The sequence below is a fragment of the Cervus canadensis genome, chromosome 4 (assembly GCF_019320065.1).
Source record: "Cervus canadensis isolate Bull #8, Minnesota chromosome 4, ASM1932006v1, whole genome shotgun sequence".
Taxonomy (NCBI): Eukaryota; Metazoa; Chordata; class Mammalia; order Artiodactyla; family Cervidae; genus Cervus; species Cervus canadensis.
Window position 1 is genome coordinate 41,215,338 of NC_057389.1, and position 17,775 is coordinate 41,233,112.

Sequence of the window (17,775 nt, forward strand, 5' to 3'; positions counted from 1 at the left end):
GAATAATTTATTTGCTCTTGGCATTATCAGTTTGTTCTCCCCGTTTCAAGCTCATTTTTTGTTAAAATTGTTTTTGTAGAAACAGTGATTACTTATCCAGATTTCTTGTTTTCATTTCCTTCATCATAAGTATCTACATTAATCACTTCCAAACCGAGACAAGTTTTTAGATCATATTTTGTTCCCATCCTCAGAGAATGGAGACAATGGCGTTTGTTACTTTGGGGAATGACCTTCGAAACATCATAAAAACCAAGTAATATATGTGGTAACTGAAATAAGTTAGCACCCCCCTTCTTAGGAAACAGCAGACTCACAATGACACCAGCACCTAAAATGACTGTATATGTTCTAAGTTTGACGAAAAATCTAACACAAAGTTATAATAGAAAGGAAAACGATTTAGAAAGAACTGGTGGGAGAGAATATAAAGTTCGTGGTATTTTGGTTAAAGAAACTGCTTTTAGGGAGTTCTTGGATTGGCTGATGTTAGGGACTAGGAAATTTCAATTTGGTAAGAACCACATGGAGGACCTTTCAAAACCTGGGTCACATCTCACACAAACTAAATGAGAATGCTGGGACATTGATATGGTGATGGTTGAAAACCACTGACTTAGCATATCTATGTGTGCGTTGTAGATAGACAACCTTTACTATGGAACCCTACCATCCTACTGATGAGAACAGAATAGTAATTCAGGTTGTGACCAGAGCAGCTAAGTTGATAAATGGAAACGTCAGTGCCTACTGAATGGGCCCATTGTACTATCTGAGCAACTGCATTTCTATGTTGTTTATCCAATGATAATATATATATAAAACTTCAATCAGTGGGATTCGTTACTCAAAGAATGTGTGTAACTATCAAACAATTTCTTCATTGATCTGAAGTTCATTGGCTCTCGAGCTCAAAGTTGAATTCCTATTTAAAGAAAAGTGCTTTAAAAATTGCTCCCATATTTTAGTTGGGCTGTTTGAGAAACACTAATAAACCAACAGTAATTCTTAAGAACCTGATTTGAATCAGTATAGTGGGCCATTTAAACTAATGCTGAGAGAGATTTTGATGCTTGACAACTTTCAGAGCATGGTATTGGGTTCCCTTTCTGTTGTCAACTTGAAAATTCATAATTGAATTTTCAATTGAAGGGATAATTTTCAACTGAAAATCTTTAATTTTCAGTTGATGTGACATCTGACTTCAGTTTCCTAAAAACCACTGTGACTCACCCTGTAATTTTGAGTTATGCTTTTACACAGCCTGCTTCAAAGTAACCTCAGAGGTCTCAAATGAAAGCCCAATGTCAAGTTTAGCAACATAATGAGATTCACATGCCATTAGCAAATGCATATTTTAAACCCTGCATGTTGGGCGCTTTTCATATACTTAACCCCATCTGGTATTCACTACTAGCCCCAGGGAGATTTAGAGAGGTCCTATGTCATGGTCCATTCTCAATGTCTGCATCTCCATTGTTTTCCTGCAAATAAGTTCATCAGTATCTTTTCTACATTCTGTTCGGTTAAGTTCAGTCGCTCAGTCATGTCTGACTCTTTGTGACCCCACAGAGTGCAGCAGGCAGGGCCTCCCTGTCCATCACCAACTCCCAGAGTTTCCTCAAACTCATGTCCATTTAGTCGGTGATGCCATCCAACCATTTCAGCCTCTGTCATCCCCTTCTCCTTCTGCCTTCAATCTTTCCCAGCATCAGGATCTTTTCCAATGAGTCAGCTCTTCACATCAGTTGGCCAAAGTATTAGAGTTTCAGCTTCAACATCAGTCCTTCCAATGAATATTCAGGACTGATCTCCTTTAGGATGGACTGGTTGGATCTCCTTGCAGTCCAAGGGACTCTCTAGACTGTTTTCCAACACCACAGTTCAAAAGCATCAACTCTTGGGTGCTTTCTTTATAGTCCAACTCTCACATCCATACGTGACTACTGGAAAAACCTTATAGCCTTGACTAGACGGACCTTTGTTGGCAAAGTAATGTCTCTGCTTTTTAATATCCTGTCTTGGTTGGTCATAACTTCCCTTCCAAGGAGCAGGTGTCTTTTAATTTCATGGCTGTAGGCACCATCCACAGTGATTTTGGAGCCCCCCAAAATAAAGTCAGCTACTGTTGCCATTGTTTCCCCATATATTTGCCACGAAGTGATGGGACCAGATGCCATGATCTTAGTTTTCTGAATGTTGAGCTTTAAGCCAACTTTTTCACTCTCTTTCGTTTTCATCAAGGGGCTTTTTAGTTCCTCTTCACTTTCTGCCATAAGGGTGGTATCATCTGCATATCTGAGGTTATTGATATTTCTCCCAGCAGTCTTGATTCCAGCTTGTGCTTCTTCCAGCCCAGCATGTCTCATGATGTACTCTGCATATAAGTTAAATAAGCAGGGTGACAATATACAGCCTTGACATACTTCTTTCTCAATTTTGAACCATTCTGTTGTCCCATGTCCAGTTCTAACTGTTGCTTCCTGACCTTCATACAGATTTCTCAAGAGGCAGGTCAGGTGGTCTGGTATTCCCATCTGTTTAAGAATTTTTCACAGTTTGTGGTGATCCACACAGTCAAAGGCTTTGGCATAGTCAATAAAGCAGAAATAGATGTTTTTCTGGAATGTTCTTGCTTTTTTGATGATCCAGTGGATGTTGGCAATTTGATCTCTGGTTCTTCTGCCTTTTCTAAAACCAATTTGAACTCTGGAAGTTCACAGTTCGCATATTGTTGAAGCCTGGCTTGGAGAATTTTGAGAATTACTTTACTAGTGTGTGAGATGAGTGCAATTGTGCAGTAGTTTGAGCATTCTTTGGCATTGCCTTTCTTTGAGATTGGAATGAAAACTGACCTTTTCCAATCCTTTGGCCACTGCTGAGTTTTGTGTTAATGTATGATATTTGTTTTTCTCTTTCTGACTTACTTTACTCAGTATAATAGGCTCTAGATTTATCCACCGTACTATAACTGAGTCAAATTCATTCCTTTTCATGGCTGAGTAATATTCCATTGTATAGATGTACCACAACTTCTTTATCCATTCATCTACTGATGGACATCTAGGTTACTTTCATGTTCTGGCTATTGTAAATGGTGCTGCAATGAACATTGGGGTACATGTGTCTTTTGTGGACACAGTTGAAGAAGGAGAGGGTAGAATGGATTTGGAAAGTAGCACGAGCATATATATATTACCATGTGTAAAACAGACAACTAGTGGGAAGCTGCTGTGTAGCACAGGGTTCCCAGCCTGGTGCTCTGTGATGATATTGAGGGGTAGGATGGAGGCTAACGGAGGAGGGTACATTTAGTTATGACTGATTGGCGATGTTGTACAGCAGAAACGAACACAACATTGTAAAGCCATTTTCCTCCAATTTAGAAAAGTGTAAGTAGGAGATTGCACCATTTTCTGTTACAGTCTCAAAGGGAAATTAAGTCAAAGTTCATCCATTTCTTTAAAAAAAATAAAAGAGAAATGTCATGGTCTAGGCCACATGCCTAGAGTTGTAGATCAAATCCAAGCAACCCAGTAACTTGTGATGTAATATGGAGTCTCCATAGTGGTACTCCACATTTATAAAACAAGCACCCTAGTTATTCTGAGGTTTTCTTCAATAAGACTTTCCTGCGGACTTGAGGCCTTCCTGTGCCCCTGGACAGCTGGTAGATCCACTTGTCTCCATCCTCTACTATGCTTCTTGGTATGTCTGTCCCCTTCTCACCCTTCCGTTCCTGCAGGCCACTGAGACAATTCGTAACTACTTGTCTGTTTGCCTGTTTTAGTCTCTTTCTTGCTCTAGACTAAACTCTACAAATGTAGTAATTACACTATATTTATGCCCAGCATCAAGAATGTTACCTGGCATTCAATAATTATTTGTTGAATCAATGCCCCTCTTAGATTTCTATTACCTAGCATTGAATATAGTGCTGTGAGTATGTTCTGAGTAAGATTCAAGACAAAAAAAAAACCACTCTCCCCTTACCATCTTGGTATGATTCTGGACATTTATTATCGCAGTCTAATAACATTAAATTGGAGGTCACATGAGTGTTCATACTGAGTTTAGACGCAAACCAAATTTTATATCTATCTCTCCCTTAAGTTTGTGGCCCATTTTGCTAGTAACTGCCCCATTCTGACTTGTTCTATTAGGGTTGTAGCTGGTTTCATGTAGTATGTTCCTTTTAGATTGTCCATGAAGGCCATAGATCCCCCTCTTAAATATTTTGATCTTTCTTGGATAGGAATAGAGGATAATGTTTAAAGTTTAGAATCACGATTTTGAATCCAAGCACCTCCATCTGATGGGTGTTTGACTTAAACAAAAAAGTCTTACCTACTTTTCTAAAGTGTTTATTGAATTTGTTACAATACTGCTTCTGTTTTATGTTTTGTTTTTTGAGCCCTGAAGCATGTGGGATCTTAGCTCCTCAACCAGGGGTCAAACCAGCAACCCCTGCACAGCAAAGTCTTCACTGGATTGCCAGGGAAGTCCCTAACTAAGCCTTTTTGAGGCTCAGCAGTTTCTCATGCTCTGTAGGGATAAGAGTATCTCCCTCCCAAGACTGTTAGGAAGCTGAAATGTGGAAATATAGATGATGAAGTTTTCATCAAGTACACAGGATGTGGTGATAGCTTATATTACTGTATTTATCCAGATAAAAATGAAATACCTATTCATTTCCACTCCTAAACTGGTTAGAATAGATGATTTCTTTTCCATTTTTCCCTCCCCTAAACCCCTCTGGGTTTCTTAACATGTCATTATCCACAGGAGACATCCTGGTTTACATAGCAGCCCCATGAAGACTTTGAAAAAAGCTTGGATGTCAAAAATTTCAAAGGTAAGTGACTTAAAAGTCCATTTTTCCTCCATACTCTATTTTTACTGTTTTAAGATTTACTAAAATGTCAATGACTTTGAGAGGGGAAAACTCTTGACAGGTTTTGGGTAGAATTTGTCAGTTACTTCTGCCAGAGGTAAAAACTGATCACAAATATTGTGCATTAGGAGTCTAACATGGGCTTCCGAATGGTGATCAGATGCTTGGATTTTGCAGGAAATCCCGTTTCTCAGAACCTGAGGTTTCCAAGTTGACTGACTGCATATAAAACTACAGACATCATAATTGCTCTTTCCAGAGAAACTCTCTCTCTAGTTCTGCTCCCTGCCATCTCCAAAATATTATATTCCTCGCATCTGGAGATTCTTTCTCAAGTGAGATAAAAACCAAATAACTGATTTGCATATCAAAGAAATGATGAACATTTCCACACTATTAATGAGAGTAATAACTTTCAAGTCTTTTCAATAAGACCTAATGTTCTCAGAACGTTAATGACCCATGCAGCTAACCTGACTCCATGTGTAACAAAGAGCTAGGCTGTCAATTATTTTAATTAAGAATGAAAATTAAGAAATATTATTTAGATTTCTCCTTTAAATGAAATCACTAGCTTTGATCAGAACTGGAAGTCAGTTCAGCCCCTTGGCACTAACTTGCTACATGGCCATGGGGACCTGGTCTCCTGCGCACATTGAGGCGATGGAGACAGCAAATGGAAAGCTGCCTTGCTCAGCCCTAAAATATACCTCATTACAGATTGTGGAAGGTGAATAGCAAATGAGTGTGTGGCCTGACATGATTATAATGAAAGAGCCCTCCTACCCTGAGTAAGGTTGTCACGATCTCTTCATCCTCAGTGCTAACAGTCAGTAGACATCCTAAAGAATTCTCTGTGTCTGTTTACATGTTGTAACTCTGGGCTTCCCAGGTGGCTCAAGTGGTAAAGAATCAGTGTGCTAGTGTAGGAGATGGCGGGTGTAAAACCTGGGTTGGGAAGATCCCCTAGGGGAGGAAGTGGCAACCCACTCCAGTATTCTTGCCAGGATAATTACAGTCCATGGGGTCACAAAGAGTCGGATACCAGTGAAGCAACTGAGCACGCATCCATGGGAACCTCTATCTGTGGGGACCTACAGGTGAGCTACCGAGTTCCTAGAAGACTAAAAAGTGAAAGTTAATGTTTCATATGTGAATAACTGTGCTTAATTCAAGTTTAATTTTATAAAAGCTATTTTATATAAAAGTATAGCTAAAAAATATTGCATATTTACCATGTGTTCAGGAAAACAATTCTAGAAGCAAGTCATTACACCATTATATTATTGTTAACAATCCTAGTTTGAAAGTGAGTTTTGTGGGGGATGATAAGCCTAAGGTTACATCACTAGGAGGAAGCAGCAGGGATGTTTGAACCACAGCTCTCGCACCAGAAAGCATACTTCTAAATGCTACTCTAAAACTGCCTTGATTGACTGGGAAGGAACGTTAGAGTAACAGGATGAAGTGTTAGGGCTTGAGGGTAAAAGTAAACTATAATAAAAACTTACAGAGCGCTTTATTTGTACTGAAAGGCATTTTAAATAATGTGTGTGTGTTTAGTTGCCCAGTGTGTCCGACTCTTTGCGACCCTTTGGACTGTAGCCTGCCAGGCTCCTCTATGGGATTTTCTAAACATGTACATTACCATGTGTAAAATAGAAATTTGCTGCATGATTCAGGGAAATTAAACTGGGGTGCTGTAACAACCTAGAGGGGAGGGAGGTGGGAAGGGACATATGTATACCTATGGCTGATTCATGTTGAAGTTTGCAGGAAACAAAACAATATTGCACAGCAATTATCCTTTAATTAAACATAAATAAATTTAATTAAAAAACACGGGAGTGATTACCATTTTCCTCCTTCAGGGGATCTTCTGAACTGAGGGACATCAGCACCTGCATTGCAGGTGGAGTCATGACCTGCTGAGCCGTTGCGGAAGCCCTTTAGATAACATAAAGTGAATGGTTTTCTACATGGTTTTAATTGAAATTTTCTATTTTGGGTCCAGCCATAAAATAAATAAGCTAGTTAATAGCTAGTTTACATACTTTGGAATTTTTCACAACCCATTTTAGGGACCCCCTTTTAGTCAAAATAATACCATAGGAAGCTAGAAATAGTTTTGAAAGCAAAATGGAGAGAGGCCAGTGGTTCTTTCTTGGGCTCAAAGTAGTTAGCTTGGGAATTATGTGGGAACCAGTGGCTGAACAAACAAGAGGGCATGCTTTGAGAGTGATTTGTGCATGTTTAATAATGATGACTACTATGTACTGGGGCTTTCCTAGTGGCTCAAACGGTAAAGAAACTGAGTGCAATGTAAGAGACATGAGAAGATCCCCTGGAGAAGGGAATGGCAACGCACTCCAGTATTCTTGCCTGGGAAATCCCATGGACAGAGGAGCCTCGTGGGCTACAGTCCACAGGGTTGCAAAATCGGACACAACCGTGACTAACACTTTCACTATATACTGAACATCTATTATGCTTTTGGATTTTCACATGGTCTAGGGAATCCTTAGGACTTCCTAAGCAGTATGTGGTAGAATTCCTATTAAACAAATGAGGTTCAGTAAAGTGGAATGATTCGTGCAAGGCTACCCAGGTACTGACTCTCAGAGGTGGGACTCAGGTAACCAGGACCTTTTGGCTTCAAGATAGCCTTCTCAAAGCCTTCCACTGAATTATTATCATAGAGGACTCATACTTTCCTGTGGGGCACAGGACCCACTGAAAGTCCAGTGTTTTTTTGACATTTCTTGCATGTATCTTTGAAAGGAATATGATGTAGTGCATTTCATAGTATAAAATATCCCTATTTAATAGAAAAACAGTGATTTAATATATAATTAAATTATTTGATTTCTACCTTAAAATTTTTAGGCAAAACAATTCTCCAGGAAGATATGTCAACTTTGTCCTGTGGTGTTCTGGATCCTAATTTGAGAATCACAGCACTGAAATAAAGCAGAGTAAGGAGACACAGAACTTGGGGCCTGACATTCCACACCGTGACTGTATGATCTTGGATAAGAGCTCACCTGCCCCAACTATAAAATAAAGGTAATGAGGATTCTAATAGTCACTTTATAGAGCTATGATTATATAGCACAGGTCAGAACAATTCTATCATGATACAGTTGTGATAGGCAGAGAAAAGCTCTTGAACGTGGCTTGATTATCAGAGATGTAGAAAGAAAATTGTTTAATTCACTTCTCTTCTGCCATTGTTTTGCTATTTCAGTTGGGCCTCTGTTAAAAGCATGATTTTATCTCAATCTGCAGATGGCTTTTGGGGATTATTTTGCTCTCAACAAACTGAAATGAGGAACTAAGTGGGATTGTATTACTCTGTATAAGTAGCTCACAAAGTCGTAAAACTCTCAAAATAATTATTGATCTGTTTTTACCTCAGAGCCTTTAGTTTGGAGTGAAAAGGTTTCTTTAGTCATGGCTAGTGTTGAGAAGGGTGCACATTTCTCTGTTCTTCATGCACTTATTTTCATCACATAACAATGGAAATGGTGGTGGGGGGGAAATGCTGGTATAAACTACCTTTGCTTTTACAATGCAATTTAAATAAAAGCATACCCTGGAACTCAGGATGTCTCCTCAAAGGCTCAGGATAGCAAGACCCTGAGAGAGATGGTAATCATACTAAGAGTACTAAGTATAGTATTCATTGTGGAGAAGGAAACGGTAACCCATTCCAGTATTCTTGCCTGGAGAATCCCATGAACAGAGAAGCCTGGCAGGCTACAGTTCATGGGATCTCAAGAGTTGGACACGACTTAGCAACTAAACCACCAGAGCATTCATTGAGCATCTCTTGTATAATAAGAATTTGTTTAAAGCCTTTGTGTATATCAACTTGTTTCATGTCTATCATCACGTCCATTCAGCCAAAGTGACAGACCTTGTAGCCCAGTCTCTTAGGACTTTGCTCCAAACCACCATTAGAAACATTTCTGTTCATATGTGTGGGGGATTGTCTTTTGAGGAATATAGAATAAACCAGGGTCTTGTCATAAGGCAAATTATGAGAATAGAGAGGTATTTGACCATAATGAGAAGGTCTAGACCCCACAGGAAAGCCAATAGCATAATAATAGGCTATCCTTTCATCAGTCACAACAAAGTAAAAACTTCTTAGAAAAAAATCCAAGAATGATATGTAGTATATACCATATTTTGATGTAAATTCTTTATACGGTGAAGATATCTCTGCTAACAATAGTGTTTATCAAGATTATTTATTACAAGGCATTAAATCTTTTTTTTCAATTACTTTCTAATGAAATGTACCAATTACCTTTTGAATGGTGACATATGACTGCAATCTACTCCAGTGGGGATAAATTTTGCTTATACAAGGTTTCAAGGGCTCCCTCCTGAACTACATTAATTACCGATGTAAACAAAGACAGAGGATTATCATCATCTTTATCGATAAATCCTGAACTTCATTGCAATATAATTCCCCAGGTTAGATAACATTAATCATCAGTTAATTTCCAACAGTTATGGTGCAAACCTACAATAAAAGGGATGTTTCTGCAACCCAGCTGATTTTAGAGCATGTTTATTAAATGTCGTTGAATCCTGGGGTAATTGGATAAGGTCACAGAGCTGTTGTGCACAGTGAAGTTGAAAAAATAATGCTCTTAGGTAACTGGTGGGCCACCTGTTGGCTAACATATGAATAACTACTATTTCAAAGAACCTTGTCTGGAGGCTGAAGTATAAAGGCTTTTACTAAGGCTAAGCCTTTGAAGCGGCTCCACCTCTTACAAAAACTTTGTCCTTATAGGCTATTACCTAAGTAAGAAATTAGGAGGGGAGACATGAAGAAAGTATCATGACTATGAGAAGCCCCAGTATCTGAGCAAAGAGAAGTCTATCCACCTTGGTCAACTGCTTCCTTCCCATTCTATGGTATCAGGTCACCACGGGTTTTAGAAAAGACCTTGGTATTTGTCAGGAAGTCATTTTTCCTTCTTTCTGCCGATCTTTTGGTCTTTAAAAAGTTCTCCAAGCTTTGGTTTAGCCTCTGCCATCTGATGATAATATTGGTACAGACCTTTCAGGCTTTGGGGGAGGATTAAATGAGATACTGATGGTAAAACACTGAAAACAGCCCCTGGAACATTTTGACTTCAAAGATGTTAGCCATTTGTCAATGCAGTCAAGTAACTTCCTAAGATAAAGCAAAAACTTTTACCTGTTCTGATCTCCTCAAACTACCTTCTGTATTTTTACTTTGAAAGGAAACTTCTATAAAAGACAGAAGGTGATTCATCAAGCGAATTACATTGATTACCTTCCCTGTTGGCCACTGAGGTAGGTAATTTATACATATAATCTTACTTAGTCTGTGGCTTAAAATATATAATATTAGTATTGTTTATGGAATGAGACAGAGGAACAAAAAGGATTTATTTACCTTATAGAAAATACAGGTAAGCAACAGAGATGGGATTCAAACTTCTATCTAACTTCAAGGTTTTTATTCTTTGCAGTATGCTTAAGTACATATATGCCTGGAAGTACCAATATTCTGACATTATTATGTCATCTGAATTTTTACCAACATTTTGAATCACTCAAAGAACTTGAGTGTTCTTGAGTTCTTTCTGTCTTTGAGAATTGACAGAGGATCATATTGGTTGGTCTGCATTCTATCACATCTGCCATTAATCAAATATTAATTGATTAAATATAGAGCACTGTTCTAAAGAAATTTACTAGTTTATGTACTAGGCATGTGCTAAGTGTTGAGATTATATAATTAAGCACTATTTAAGAGATTCTTTTACTCTCCCTGTTTTGTGTATGGGAAAATTGAGGCACAGAGAGGTTAAACAACTTGCCGATGTTCACATAACTAAGGTAGCGGCGAAACTTGAATCTGAACTCAAGCACTCTGGTTCTGAAATTGGTGCTCATTACACTGATTCACCTAGAGAAGACAAACCTGTAAACTTACAACTGAAATATGGTATCAAGAACATTGATTGTAAGAGAAGTCAGACAAGGTAGAGGATATAAGCTGGGAGTGGGGAGCTTGGGAAAGTCTCCCAAGGAGAAAGGAACAGGAGATGGGGATTTCTTCAGGCAGAGCAAGTGTAAGGAGTGTGTTATGCATGAATAAGAGAGTGAGGTGGGGATTGGTAGTGGTGAAATAGGGGCTGAAGAGGTGAGAAAAGGCCTTTCAGATCAAGAAAGGGGTGTGGAATCTGTCCTCTGAAGGGTCTTTAACTGGGAGTGATGTGGTGGGATGTGTTTGGAGAGACCACCTGTCTTAAAATATTACAAGGAGTGGCAGGCAGGTTAGAGGGGCTGATATAGAGGGAGAAAATGCCATCCAGATTGATGTTTTTATGTTGTCATTTACTAAGCATGACAACACAGGATGGAGGCAGGTGGAACTAAGGGGCTGGCTTGTGGCACTCTCAGGAAAGATGAGTGTCTGAGTGGGCAGTTGTATCAGGGTCTGAGGTTCACCACCCTCACAGGTCTTTGAAAAAGAAATAAAAATGCAAATAGGTCTAAAATATTTCAGGGATTTTCAGAATTTTAAGCATAGCCACCTTCAAGATGGATTACATGAAAATCATACTTAGACACAAGACAAGATCAAACAGTGACACAAATACAATTGAGAGGTGTAACACTCTTGGGGAGATGACTAGAATTTGAAAAGGAAATATGAAGATCCAGTACCAGGTTTTATTAGATGCCAGGAAAATGAGTTAGAAAATATGGTAGACAGGGACCATAAGATTAATAATTAACCAAGGAGAAATATGGATGTACAAATTAATACCCATCAAGATAATTAAGAGTTGATTGTAAAACAGAGAGCTTTTGTTCCCTTCAAAAATTGGATGAGCGTTAATTATACTGTGTTGCAGACATGTTAGTCAATTGGTCAGGCCTGTTTCTGTCCTTTTTTCAGAAATTCTGCCCCTGCAGCCTCTGCAGTGGGCTGTTGTAGAAAGATGCCCTGTGTTGGCATGTTTGCACTAGGGTTGGCATATGTTGCAAGATGTGTCAATAGGGTTTTTTCCCTGGAGACTTGGAGTTGATTATGGGACTAGCCTGTCTCTGTTGAGCACTCTGACTAGGACTGAGGTGGTCAGTTTGTTTCATTTACAACAGAAGCAGGGAATAGCCATATACAGAGAAAGGATAATTGCCTTACTTCCAGATGGAGTCCCCATTCCTATTCATGGAGTCCACCTACCTTTTGATTTTATCTGATATTCCTGTGTCTTATAAACAATTGATTCTGTACTAAGACAGCTTTTATTAGATACCCAAATGGTTCTAAGACCACCTCTTAATAAATCCAGAAGCTCAGAAAAGGGTGTCTCTAGCCCAACCTTCCAAGGATAAATTGCATGCTGCTCTTTGCTCTAGCATGATCCTTTCTTGCCATAGCCAGTCATTCTGAGTGTTGTCATTCTAGGTAATTCCTTAGAACTCCAGACTTATGTTACTTATCAATACTTCCATTATTGTTTCATCTCAGACATTCAAACTCAACATGTCCCCACTTTAACCATGGTGTTTCCTCTCCAGATCTGCCTTTTCATGGTGTTTGCTAGTCCAATGAGCAGCACTGCCACTCTTGATCACTACCTAGGATGCATTCTTGATACAGCAAGAATGATACTTGCCTGTGGAGCAAGGCATGAAAGCCTTATTAAAAATGAGCACTATGGCAGAAAAATCTTACAGCAGTTATATTTTACCACAAAAATGCACAAAAAATACATTCTCAGTAAGGCTCACTTGGAGATCTCAAGCTGGAGGATATTTAAGGAGAGAGATTTCTCAAGTATCCCCAGATCCTTTCTGAAGGATGGGCGTGGGTTGATTTCTATGTGGTTCTGTCTATTCAGATGAGGTCTATATGTTTTCAGAAAGTCACAAATGAGTACTTACCCTCTAAAAATAACCCTTTAAAATGCCAACACAAAGGACAGGATGAAGATGGCAGAGAAGCAGCACGGGAAGCTCACCTTCTCACATGAAAACAAAAAATACACCTCCACGAGGAGTGACTCACACAGAATATCTACTGAACACGGCAGAAGACCTCAGACTTCTGAAAGGGCAATGAAATGTCCATGTAAAGGAGTAGGACAAAGAAAAAAAGGAATCAGTAAGGGAACGTACAGGACCTGCACCTTGGGGAGAGCGCTGTGAAAAAGGAAATGTCCCCACACCTTGGAAAGATTGCTTAGCAGCAGGAAGATCAGCCTGGGTGGAGGGGGAGCTTGGAAGCCAAGGAGGAGAGTGCAGCAACAGGTTTGAGGAGGGCAAAGCGGAGAGTAACCGGCACAGAAGGTGGGCACAGCTGCTCTGCACCCCCGGCCGGAGATGCGGGTCCATCATAGGAGCTTCTTTCCCTGTCGCTACCCCCAGGCAACAGGACACTGGCTCCAGGGGACTGGCATGGGTAGGTGCCAAGCTTTGTCCCAGGAGCATATGGGCTCCAATCCTCCCTAGGCAACAAAAGCCTCAAGAGCATCCTTGAAGGCCAGAGGGGCTTCAGTCAGGAGCTCCACAGTGCAGGAGGAAACAGACACTCCAGTCTTGGAGGTGCTCCTGGGGAGATGAGGTTGGCTAGGGCTCACTGGTGGTGGGGGGAGGACAGGGGTAGTAGAGGCTACAAAGAATATTTGATTACCTTGAGCTGTTGCAGCGGTCGCTATTTTGGTGATGGAAAAGGATGGAAAGTCCAGAGAGAAACCCACGCATTTATTGTCAAACTAACCTATGACAAAGGAAGCCAGAATATACAATGGCGAAAAGACAATCTCTTCAATAAGTAGTGCTGGGAAAACTGGACTACATGTAAAAGAATGAAATGAAACTCAAAATGGATCAAAGACATAAACACAAGGCCAGACACTATACATACAAAAACTCTGAGAGGAAAACATGGGCAGAACACTGACATAAATCACAGCAATATCTTTTTGGATCCACCTCCTGAAGTAATGGAAGTAAAAACAAACAAATGGAACCTAATTAAACTTAAAATCTCTATACGGCAAAGGAAATCATAAACAAAATGAAAAGACAACCCACAAAATGGTAGAAAATATTTGCAAATAAAGCCACTGACAAGGGATTAATCTCCAAAATATACAAAAAGCTCATGAAACTCTGTATCAGAAAATCCAGTAAAAAAATGGGCAGAAGATCTAAATAGACATTTCTCCAAAGAAGACATACAGATGGGAAAAAAACACATGAAAAGATACTCAACATCACTACTTTTTAGCGAAATGCAAATCAAATCACACCGGTCAGAATGTCTGTCATTAAAAAGTCTACAAACAATAAATGTTGGAAAGGCTGTGGAAGAGAGAACCCTCTCACACTGTTGGTGGGAATGTAAACTGATGCAGACACTGTGGAGAACAGTCCACATAAAACTAAAAATAGAGCTATCATATGAGCCAGCAATCCCACTCCTGGGCATGTGTCTACAGAAAACCATACCCAGGAAAGAAAACCTGCATCCCAATGTTCACTGCAGCAATATTTACAACTGCCAACATATGGAAGCAACCTAAATGTCCATCGACAGGTGAATGGATAAAGAAAATGTGGTAGATAGGTAAGTACAATGGAATATTAGCCATAAAAACAAAATATTGCCATTTGCAGCAACATACATGGACCTAGACATTACCATGTTCAAACAGAGAAAGACAAATATAATATCACTTATATGTGGAATTAATTAAAAATGATACAAATGAACTTAGTTATAAAACAGAAACAGACTTACAGATATCAAAAACTCATGGTTACCAAAGGGGAAATGTGGGGCAAGGGATAAATCAGGAGCTTGGGATGAATATATACACACCATTATATATACAATAGATAAACAAGGACTTACTATATGGCACAGGGAATGCTACTCAATATTCTATGATGACTTATATGAAAAAAGAATCTGAAAAAGATGAAATATATGTGTATGTATGGTCAGGAAGCAACAGTTAGAACCAGACATGGAACAACAGATTGGTTCCAAGTAGGAAAAGGAGTACGTCAAGGCTGTATATTGTCACCCTGCTTATTTAACATATATGCAGAGTACATCATGAGAAACGCTGGGCAGGAAGAAGCACAAGCTGGAATCAAGATTGCCAGGAGAAATATCAATAACTTCAGATATGCAGATGACACCACCCTTATGACAGAAAGTGAAAAGGAACTAAAAAGCCTCTTGATGAAAGTGAAAGAGGACTGAAAAAGTTGGCTTAAAGCTCAACATTCAGAAAACTAAGATCATGGCATCTGGTCCCATCACTTCATGGGAAATAGAAACAGTGTCAGACTTTATTTTGGGGGGCTCCAAAATCACTGCAGATGGTGATTGTAACCATGAAATTAAAAGACGCTTACTCCTTGGAAGGAAATTATGACCAACCTAGATAGCATATTAAAAAGTAGAGACATTACTTTGCCAAAACAGTCCATCTAGTCAAGGCTATGGCTTTTCCAGTGGTCATGTATGGATGCGAGAGTTGGACTATAAAGAAAGCTGAGCTCAGAAGAATTGATACTTTTGAACTGTGGTGTTGGAGAAGGGGACGACAGATGAGATGGCTGGATGGCATCATCAACTTGATGGACATGAGTTTGGGTGAACTCTGGGAGTGACTGATGGACAGGGAGGCCTGGCGTGCTGTGATTCATGGGGTCGCAAAGAGTCGGACACGACTAAACTGATAATTGAATCACTTTGCTAACAACATTATAAACCAACTATACTCCAATAAAATTATTTAAAAAATGAAGTAAGATTAACACATATTTGAAAAGAAAACACACTTGCTCTCCCTTGCCTCTTACATTCAAAAGACCATGATACCCACTGGTTTTCTCTTTGAGATCTCTTAAATCTGTCACTTTGTTTCTAAACCCGTTGCTATCATTCTGGTCCAAGTAAGAAAAATCTTTTCTGTGAATCACTGTAATAATTTTCCTGTAATAATTTTGTCTTCACCATGGTCCCCTCCAATCCATTCTCTACATTAAATCCATTCTCTCCTTAATATCAACTAGATCCTACTACACACACACACACACACACACACACACATCTAGCTTAAAACATTTCAGTGGAGCCTCACTGCTCTTATGCCAGAGATGGAAATTCTTTACATGACTCACAAATCCCTATATTATCTGGATTCTCCCAACCCCTCAAGTTTCATCTCTGACCTCAATCCTCCTTACACCTTCCTACATATGTTTGTAACTATTAGAATTTTACATTTATTTGTGATTTCCTGCTCCCTAGAATATTAAGTGGAAAAGGGAGGGGTTTTTTTTTTCTGATCGTGTTGTTCACTTCTACAACCCTTTGGTAGAATGGTGCTAGCAGGTTGCAGGTCCACAGGAAATATTTGTTGAATTTATAAGTGAAGGAATGGTCACCACTGCTATCCTAACACCTAGCTCAATCACTGGAATGTGCAGACACTGAAAAAAATGCAGAGGAGCAGGACTGAGATTACAGTTCAGTGGGATGCACGTGAATGACTCTTTCCCTAATCTTGCCTCTCAACTTCAGATAATCATGCCACTTCCCTTTCTTTCCTTGTAGTATTCATGCTAGATACATCATTTAAAAATACAATTTCATCCAGCTCTAAGCTTTTCATTGGATTTTATATAGGCATTAAAGGAGCTTTTAATCCTCCCTAAGCAAAAGGCCATTTGGAACTCTACTTGAAGCAGGTATATTCTCTTTCATATTTAGTTTACTGGCAGGTAAAGACTATGCAAAAAGCTTTCATTCTCAGTGTAGACTGATTTGTGATTCAGAGACTGTCCGAACACTTAGGAGACAAGATGGAGGCAAGAAGATGGCTAGTTCCCCACACAAAGGGGACTGGATGGGTTTGTTCTGCGTAGCCCCAGAGCTAAGTCAGAGAATCGGGGTTAGAAGTAGCAAGATTTAGCTCACTGGACTATAACACATTCTGTTAATGGAATGGGCTGCCTTAGGATGTAGTGAGGCCAATAGCTAGGTGTCAGGGAAGTTATGAGAATGATTCCAGAACAGCAGGAAATGCTGGGTAAGAGGACCTCCACACTTCCTCCTCTGAAGTTCTCTATTTGGTATAAAATGCTGCATTTTAAGCTTAGAAAGAGGTAGTAAAACACAGGGTGATGAGAGGAGCTGAACAGCCACAGAAGAATTGTGGTGAATCTGAGTCTGTAGCCCAGAAAACAGACCAAGACCAAAGCCCAGAGTAGGGGCTGTATAGACTTTATCACAACACTGTCACTGGGGATTTGATTGCTGTTGAGACAAGACAAAAATTATTAATGTGTGAGTGTTCACAGCTTTCCCTTCTCTCCATGTCAGCCCCCAAATAAGGCCTTGCCTTCCCTGTTTTTTTCCCAACGGATTTACATTTGCTGCTTTTTTTCCTTCTACAGCTTTCAGAATGGAGAAAGACTAGAGACAAATTTGGTCTACCTAACAAAATCCAGACAAAGAGGGGTGCAGATGAGAATCACCCACCATGTGGGCTGCAGCGCGGGCAGAGTGTTCTTTGGAAACAGGCATGGAATAACTGCCTTATGAGGTGGGCTAAGGAGAAGATGGGGGTGACAGTGAGAGATGCTAAAGACTGTTAGGTGGCTTCCCCATTATGTTCTTTGAGATATGTGAGTAAAGAACAGAATTTAGTCGCAGTTTCCTTTGTCTGTCAAATGTGATTCCCACTCTAGAAATAAACTAGAGTACATTCAGGCCTTATAAGGATTACTCAGTCATTCAAACAATAATAATCCATTGCTCTGTGATCAATGGCTCTTGTTCTTCATAA

At 39.6% G+C, this 17,775-nt stretch overlaps 1 long non-coding RNA gene across 1 annotated transcript; it reads left to right on the forward strand.

Moving 5' to 3' along the window:
* Window positions 1-4,778: 4,778 nt before the first annotated feature.
* On the forward strand, window positions 4,779-17,498 carry LOC122439651. Its single transcript, XR_006268954.1, has 4 exons — window positions 4,779-4,855; window positions 7,781-7,960; window positions 10,165-10,237; window positions 17,384-17,498. It is a non-coding gene; the product is annotated as an uncharacterized LOC122439651 (long non-coding RNA).
* The last annotated feature ends 277 nt before the right edge of the window (window positions 17,499-17,775 follow it).